This window comes from Cydia amplana, chromosome 1 (assembly GCF_948474715.1).
Source record: "Cydia amplana chromosome 1, ilCydAmpl1.1, whole genome shotgun sequence".
Lineage (NCBI taxonomy): Eukaryota > Metazoa > Arthropoda > Insecta > Lepidoptera > Tortricidae > Cydia > Cydia amplana.
In genome coordinates, this window is record NC_086069.1 from 12,963,488 (window position 1) to 12,973,464 (window position 9,977).

Genomic DNA, 9,977 nt, shown 5'->3' on the forward strand with positions numbered 1-9,977 from the left:
TTTCAAAACTGGGAAGCTCGTGGAAATAAATAATGTAAGCAAGGTACACCAGGATACAACCAGGCAATAACCCTTGTAACCTAGACAATTCGAGCGAGCTCTCAATTGCAGCGGTCCTTGGGCACACGGAAAGTTTTTTACAGCTGTTCCGATGTGTGAAAACAACTGTCTGGCAATACATATTAACGCGTAATATGTATTAGCGCGCTATAATAAATAATAAATAATGAATTATTGTATCCTTAATAAATATGTTGTATGTAAACAAAGGGTCGGCCGACCGAGAGCGCTATTAAAAGGCGCCGTGTACTTTTTAAAAGACAGGTGACAAGAATCACGAAGTCAGCTTACATTATTAGGTCACAATGCAGACATTACAAAATGGCTCATTGGCAATCGATTCTTGGAATAATAAACAATTTCCCACAAATACCGAGCAAGAATTATGATTTAAAAAAAAAAAAAAAAAAGAAAAAAACCCAGGAAAATAATAGACACTAAAACACTATTAGGTTAGATTTTTTTTTTACTACCAAACACTGAATCCTTGAGACATCATACGGTCGAGTTACCTAGCAAGAATGTCTTTGGACACATAGTATGTTTATTAATATAAACATGTGTTAAAAAACAGCCTGTAAAAAAAAAAAATCATATAAAAATCTAAATATAACATTACACTAAATAAATAAATAAATAACAACTCAAACAATACAGAAAAGAAAATAAATATATAATTAAATAAATTATGAACTAAATATATTTAAGAATAAAACTAAATTAAAACAAAGAACATTAACCATATCTAAATTAAACGTAATACTTACATTAAATAAATACCTAAAATTACAGTGATAATGATAAATAAATCAAGTAAACAACAATATAAATACATACTTAATTAAATAATTAATAATAATAATTTTATATTTTACTTTTATATTCATATTAAAAAAAACCTAACCTAAGATGAAAGATAAATAAAGTATAAAATAATAGTCACATAAAATACCTTACATGTAAAATATGAATACAATACACGTTGTATTGTGTCAAGAATATAATAATAAATTAGTGAATTAATGAATAGTTTACATGTCGAAGAGAATTAGCAAAAATAAGTACCTAACAATCTACTTGCCATACCTACAATAGGTCCATATAAAAAAATATAAAAAAATGAATAAAACAAAATAAAATAAAACCCACTTAATTTAAAAGTTAGAGTTTGTTCGTCATCAATGTAGAAAAATTCTTTGTAACCACATAGTTATAACTACCCAATGTATAAAGGAGCCATTTACTGTTATTCAAAATCAGGGTACAAATATTAGCATTCAGTAAAGCATACACACACACATTTTTATGAAACCTTTATATTGTCAATGACATATTATCAAAAGTATTATTTAATACTTTTCGGCATCTAAAAAAAAAAAAAAAAAAAAAAGTTTAAATTAAACCGTAATCATATATAACAAATAAAACAATAATAATAATAATAATAATATTGTAAAACAAATAGACCCATTATAATTTTAACTCTTATCCCATAGACCTTAAGTATAGATTACAAAAATCCCAAGAGGATGCTAGAAATAATTTAATTAAGTCAAAATTATCAAGAAAAACTAATTATGATGTAAAAACCAATCCCATAAATTATAAAACAGGAGATTTAGTATTAGTGAAAAAGGAAAATAGAGATAAAATGGACCCAGTGTATACGGGACTATTAACGGTAATTCAAGATCAAGGTGAAAATGTTAAAATGTTAGTTTCAGAAAAAAAGAATATTTGATGCATAAAAACCGAACAAAACCCTACCATGTATAAATAAAAAAAAAAAATACAAACAAAAAACAGATAAAACCTAAGATCTAAGCACATGCCGCCATCCAAATAAGGAACCATAAGTAAAAGAGTGTCCTATAACGCATAACATGTAGGTAAAGATAAACACATATAGTAAAATTATAGTAAAATTACCTACTTATAGTAAAATTATTACATTCATGTTATTTATTTCCTCAATATATACTATATTACCCAAGTATTTATTTAGCCTAAACATTAAACCTATCTTCACATATGTCATAGTATCATACAGTATAATATTATAAATACATACACAAACATGAACATATATATATATATATATACACATACCTATATTATTTTCTACACAAACTAAAATAGTCTTAGCCGTAGAGTGTTAAATAAAAAATAAAAAAAAATCTATGTCTACATGTTAGTGCAACAATGCATTCAATAGCTATCTTAAAAATATAATGTTAGAAATAGGCATGTAAGCAAATTATGTATCCAGGTAGCAGTAAGATTTGTTAATTTAATCTTTAAGAACCAATATGTATACCATAGAATTAAGTACATATATTTGTAAACCAAAAATAGTTCTATAAATGTACTATTTTTGTCTCAAAAAAAAGGAGAGAGTTGTAGTGAGGCCACACAGCTGATCACAGCTGATCAGCTGACAAATAGATAAATTATAATTCTTTTCACGCTTCAATAATAATCGGCATTCCAATGTAACTCGAGACGACACAATAAAATACAATTAATATTATTATGATTCATTGCGATTTTCCACATGATTGAACTCAGACAAAGGATGTAAATTAGTATATAAGGCCAACAGTTTCTATTAAAGTATTCATTATTTACCCGACTATAGTGGTGTTACTTTCTACCCTTCATCCTCATATTTCAGAGCTTTCAGCAGCCTACCTACAACTATTGTCATACTTCTTTGCTATTAAGCAATAGAAGGCATCAGTAACTTATTCATAACATCATAAAAGCTACACCACAATCATGTGTACACTGTACACATATAACAAATATGTGTACAGTGTACACATGATTGTTCACCAACAGGTTCACCTTTACCGTTATTAGTTATGTGTTATTATTTATATGTTATGGTCAATTTTTCACATGATAATGACGATGTAAAGCCCCCGATAATTATAAGTAGGTATCCTTTAGAACTGTGTCAGTTTATAAAAGTGACGTATTACGTATATGTTACATATTGACGTTATCGCGCGATAAGTACGACCATCGTGTGCTTACTGGCTACAACTTAATACTAGCTACCTAATACTAAGATTGACTCCCGAGTCCTGGCTACCCCTTCCAGGGCCGCGAGTGTATCAGCCGTATCGTGGTTTTATGTTATAATCGCAAGCGGTAAAAGTTTACGGCGCGGGCACCTGCGGCGGTCCCGCGGAACTATGTTGTTATTGCTATGAATACGCCTCATGTGGGACATAAAAGTAATAACGGAAGGTCAAATTTTATTCGTTTTTACGAGTTTCTTTTTTTATATGAGATTCCATATTGTGCCAATCTCTGTTGTAGCGTACCTAATTTATTTAATAAGTACCTATGACTTACGACTTCACTGTCGCTCTCTCGAGAAGTCTACTGACAGAACTTAGGCGAGAAAGCTACTACTACTGCGCCAGACACTTCCAATAATAAAATAGTAGCATTTTATTATTAATTATGTATGTATCAAATATCCTTGAAGGGTGTATTTTTATTTGTTATAATGTAAACTATTCTTCCACTTTCAATAAAAATACATTGCAAGCCTGCCCGACGGTTATAAAGTCTTTGTGGCAATAGGTACCTACATACGTTCGCAGTGTGAAAAACTAGCTTATGGTTACATTACTACTTATTACTAAAGTCACCTAAAACTACATAGGTAAATGTTACCACTTGATAGCTAAATAAAATAAAAGGTATTTTATTGACTACATACCCGCGCGTACTATATTATGGACGAAAACCGTCTATCTTCCGTATCGAGTCAAAAACAGAAACTTAGAACAGAGGTACATACTTAATGAGCATGGCGTAGCAAAAACAATCAACCTCTTCGAGACGATTGGCTTTCCATTGTTGTAGCCAGAACACAGGACTAAACTAACTCCTACTGAAAGTGGCAAGGCAGGGCAACTGCAATCCTTTCAAGTAAGTAATTCAGGGTACCTAATTTTAACCCTATTTTAATAAACATTAGTTTAACAATTGAAATACAGTATAAATTTACAACATGTACCTTTCGAATAAGGTATGTCGAGGTTTTGTAGGTACGCTACAGGCTACACCTGATATTTTTTCGCGATTATGAAGTTAGATTGGACTCATATTAAAAGTTGTATTTTATGATATGAATTTTAATTATTCCCACAGTTTTATTACGCGTTCTAGACCGGATGTATCTACGTGATCAGCAGCAGCAGCCGGATATTTATTCGCAGCGGTAGTTTTACGATCGACCGTAAACGCCCTTATTGGCCGCATTTCCATACACCCTGTAGCGCAAAATATTTACCACCACCTGTATAACTTACGTCTTCTTAACCTTTTCTGCGTGTAACCATAAAATACAAGGGTTAAAGGTGGTCTTAGCCAGTCTGTAATACCTACTAGACATTTGATCAAAAAACTCTCTAAAACATGGCGAGTTAAATTATGTTCCTCACTTCATCTGATGAGTTAATAATTATATCTCGTACGAGTAACTAGGTACAAGTGAAATACCTACAGCATAAATGCTGCAGCTTACAAATTGCTGGACAGTAAGACTCAAAGAGGGACGACTGTGCATGTATATGTGTGCATTGTGCATGTACCTACTCATAATTTATTTTCAGTCACTCCTGCACGAAATATGTTTCTAAAGTATTAGGTATGCAGTTTGGTAGTATATCTAAATATAAGTAAAATAATGTATTATTCTATACTTATAAAAAAATATTTTGAAAAAGAGTAAAACAGCTAGGTACACGAAGTACTTATAATTATAAGTAGGTACTTACTGGTTTAAGTTCATAGTAATCCAATCTATAAGTAAACATCTATTAGGTACCTACCTATTATTAGAGACAACATCTTTCACATCAAAAAGCAGCCATCAATATTCTTATTTTACTTGCTATTACAATATCAAAGCCGCCATTTGAAATTACAGATTAGAAATCAAAGATCGTAGCAAGAATGGGAAAATATTTGGTTTTCCCTCGCGTCGCCGTGCAATGATATCATTTCCGAACGGACTGCGAAGTTCAAGAAGTCCCCTTTAACAATTTCTGAACATATCTATGCGTTTTAGACCATCGGGAATAGGATCAGCGCTTATGGATGCGTCATGTGCAACTTCTACCACTCTGTTTAAAAACCCCATAAAGCAAGTGCGATGACTTTACAAATGACTCACGTTAGACCGGGCCGTGTCCGGGCCGTTACTTTTCTATGACAGATGAAATCATGAAAGAATGAAATCATAGAAAACGAAGCTCCGGAAGCTTCGGCCCGGAGACGGCCCGGTCTAACGGGAGATGAAATGTTTAGGTGGTTTAAGCAGCGTTGGTGGCCCATAGCGCTAAGGCGTATACGTACGACTTTCATTCTGAAAGTCACTGGTTCGAGCCTTGGCCCATACCAATGGCTCGGAACTTATGTCCGGTATAACTTCATTTCTGATGTTTACAGGTCGCTTTTCGGCGTAGGAAAACATCGTGAGCAAACATAAATTACGTCATCTATTTTTGACGATTTTTTGACCCCCCCCCCCCTAAAATCATCCCAAAATCATGCTTCGAATGACCCCGTTTCCTCCTACGTCATGTTAACATCATCCGATGTCCAGACCCCCCCCTCCCCAATTTGAAATGACGTAATTTATGAATAGCCCCCAAAAATGACAAAAAAAATGTGTGTTACTTGTTCACTATAGTATCCGTCCACACTTTAATAAAACGGTACCTTTAATAAATAACACAGTATAATTTTAACACAGCGTAATGTCCACTCCAGTCCACGGCGATTGATATTCAATTCGGGCAGAAAGATCGCCCCGGGACTGCGCGCAATTGAATTTGAAAACACCACCCCCACGCCAGGGGGGCCACGGCTCTAGGGGCAGCAGGACACAGCCGCTACTTTGTAGGCGGAAATACAATTCGTAGACGCAGTTATAAACAGTTGCTTACTATAACAGAAACACCTTAAAATGAGCATATTTAGGCACTAATAAATATAATTGTTGCGAATCTGAATTAAATAAACATTAGATGAAGTAGGTACCTACGCAAGTATAACTATTTATTTAGATACCTTTAGGTAACTTCAGCTTATAAGTATGCCATAAGTTTCAAAATGTGCACCTGAAGAATATTTAAAATGCTGTGAAAATTCTAACTGAGCATCGTACTGGTGTGTAAATATAGACGTTGTACATATTACAAATATAACCATCAAAAATGTTTCTGTAAAGGGCAATGTATGCTAAAGGCACATTTCCGCCTTGACAACAGAATCGTGTTGGAATATATTAGTACAGTGTTATATTCATCATGACGGTATACGGCGTGCCTAATATTTATATATAATAATATTTATATATATAATAATATTTACTTCAAATTAACCTATTTGTCCTCAAAGTATCGAAGAAACCAAATGAAATACGTTCGCGTGGTCACCGTGCCGCCAGCGCGCGCCCATTCTCCCGCCCATAGACAACAGTTTTATTGTTTTTATATTTATTTATCCAAACTGTTTTTGCTGTCCGTGTCCCTGTCGTTTGCGCCTTTATGATAGCAAAGAACCAGAATATTATTATAGATACGACTTGTTATCCGTAATAGAGATCGGACGTAAAGATTTGCCTCTTGATCCTGGGCCATTATGATGATTGAAAGGTATAGCAGAATCAAACAATCTTATGTCCTTTCTATTTATTTCGCAGTGGTTTGTTTAAGAAAGTTAATATTATTATTAAAGCCAAAAAGAAGAAATTCATGATGGCGGCCCACAGGCCAAGAATATGGGCGGCCCACAATTTGGCCAAGAATACTTTCATACAAACGAGTTGACCACTATATTAAGACCCCTCACAAATATATTTTGGGACTTCTAGCTCCATATCCATAACCCCTTTATCTATCCTGCTCATATTCAATCAAACTTAAAAAATAGAATGCTCTCTACTAAAATGCAATTAGGTACCTAATAGCCTACCAAATTAGAACAAATTTACTAAAGTTATATCGGGGGTCAAAGTATGAAAATCAAAAAACTTGAATGTACTTTATGTAAGAACTCAAAGAACTGTGATATTCCCTAATAGCAGAAACCTACCTATTGTTAATTTTAACTGATTACCAATACCAACCTCATTTATTGTCCTTTAAAAAAACAGTTTAAAAAGCCTATCATTTTGTAAGGTCATATCCCTACTATGCTATCTGTATCAGGTGAAAGCAAAGGTCCGACTATAATACGTCAGCGCGATTTAGAATAGCCACCCCCGCGTTATCGTAAACCTTTACCGCTTTATACTTACGGACTCTTTAGACTAACATCGACCTTAACGAATTGTTCCTAGGGTCGGTAGTGAGAGTAAAGATATTTTGGTAAGTGTGTATGATATTTTGGCGTTCGAAATCAATCCAATATCGCGTCGTGTTTGATCGCATCGTTCCGAATATTACTCATACAATGTCGCAAATGGATATAAATATGTACGTGAGATACGTTGAGCGGAAAACATGTTTTGATTGCGTTATAGAAAATAAATAATGAGGGGTTTTGGAAAAAACGTTAGTTACCTGTAGGTACTAGAGTCTGTTCGAAAAGAGAAGAGTCGTGGAATGTATTGGGCCCCATACATTCCACGACTCTTCTCTTTCCGCACAGACTCTAGAGTCTAGTTGTTAATGGGCCTGTCTAGTCCGGAGGTCACTAGGGATTTCAAAGCTGTGCATGTGGCATCAAGTCATACCTACATTTCTGAAATGATAATTAACCTTACCTACCGACTTACATTACACCTACTTAATTAAGTATGTAAAGGTTTTTTTACCTACTTATTTACCTACCTACACGTTCGCTGACAGTGCTAGCGTTAAGCGGCGTTATCTTGGCAAGGCTCAAAGTATTTTAATTTTAATTTTAGTTTTTTGTCACCCGCAGCCGAGGGCATGGCATGAGTGGTGGGGATAACTGACAGAACGGGATAGTCTTATGTATCTTTCACTAGAAGTAGCAGAGAAAGCGCTATTATTGTTTGTCTTTGTCACAGTCTCATATTTTTTTATTCCCACCGTAGTTTATGGTGGGATAACAAACAATGCGTAAACGTCAAATTGGTGTGAAACATATGAACAGTGCAAAGATTATCAGGAAAAATATTGAAATCAGTGTTTCGTGTGCATGTAGTAGTACTTAACAATTCAACAAATATGGTGAATTGCTCAGTTTTGCGCTGTACAAGTGACTGCCGGCAAAAACAGGACAACGTAACATTTCACAGGCAAATACAGTATTTTATAGTTCGGTCACATTATCATGCTTAGTAACAGCATCCTACAATCTATATCAATTAAAATCTGAGTAGAAAAAGCATTTACAGTAAATAATAACTCGGGTAAAAAAATTAACCTATAAATATTTCCTGATAAATTAACCGACCAAATTACGTACGCATATTGACAGTAAGCCGTCACCCTTTTAATAACGTGTATTCAATTTAGTCGCATTGCTATTATTCGAGGGATACCAGCCCGTGATGCATACAATTACCCCAAAATTCGGGTATTTTGTATTTTAATAACATTTTTATAAATAATTTTGCTGCAGAACTGGACATATACGTAGAATAAAATTGAACTGTGTTTAAATTAGAATGTAAATTATATTTATTTAAGCATTACGGATTCTTTCTAACGTTATAGGGGGTGTTGCCACGACTCAGAGAATCTAATTGATATGCTGCAGGCACTAATTCTTAATTTTGCAATAAGAGTGACAGATTACAAAATGAATATTTCGTTTATTACCTCCAGATTTCCACAAGATGCAGGCACGCGTGCTAAATGGATTTTAGCAACCGGAAGGAGAAACTGGGCACCGACGCCACCGACGCAAAACTACCGAATATGCTCAAAGCATATTACGAAAACCTACCTTTTCTATTTCTTCCTGTGGCACACAGTATGCTAAAAATTCTTTCTTTATGCGTACTTGTAATATGTATAATGAATCGCTTAATGATATAGACATTTTTGTTCATAGTTTGTCCGTTTTCAAGAACAAAGTTCGGCATATTTTGTTTACGAGTAATTGAAAAATTGTTTCAAGTAAATATTTTGCATTGTTTTCTTACTTTATTTGCGTCTTGTACTCACAACTATACCTACGGGTAATTTATAATTAAGTAACCTATTTACTTTTCATTGTAATAGTCAACTTAGAAACGTATTAGGCCTATTTTTAGTCATTTTTGTAAGACTTATTTGTAAAAGGCTGTTTGTTTTCTAAATAAATAAAAAAAAAAGAAAATTGGCCCATTGATATTTTATTTATCGCTGCGTCTTACGTAGGCGAACAACTCGCGAACGTGATTAAAATTATTTGATAATATTCGGGTAATTTTTAACTATATGGTATCCCCGGGTTTGTGACGTCATCTATGTCTATCCCTTACGGGGGCGGTAGGCCACATCTATAGAAATACTACCATCTATCACATCTATGCCCGCAGCCTACAGGTCGTACTGGACATAGCCTATATCTATAGGACAGATAGATCAACGGCAAGATGGCGGCAGTCAGTTTTTGCCGCCAAAACTTCGCTCATTTAGTTTTTATTACCTACGTCGCACGCCGCCCACTATGGTCGTGGTTCTTGTCGCCATCAATCAATGTTTTATGCTAAAATCTAAGCAGATACAACCTCCTACAAAATATAAATGTATTTTTCATTAAATAAAACTCATCAAAACCAGTAAAAACCACAACCACAGTTACGATTGTGTGGGCTACTCGTACCGTGTATTTTTGATTAAGCTACCTTCATACTAAGAGTACCACGATATATAGGTAAGTGGGAAATATACACCAGCCTAGTATCCAATTAAGAGTTAAGATTTGTA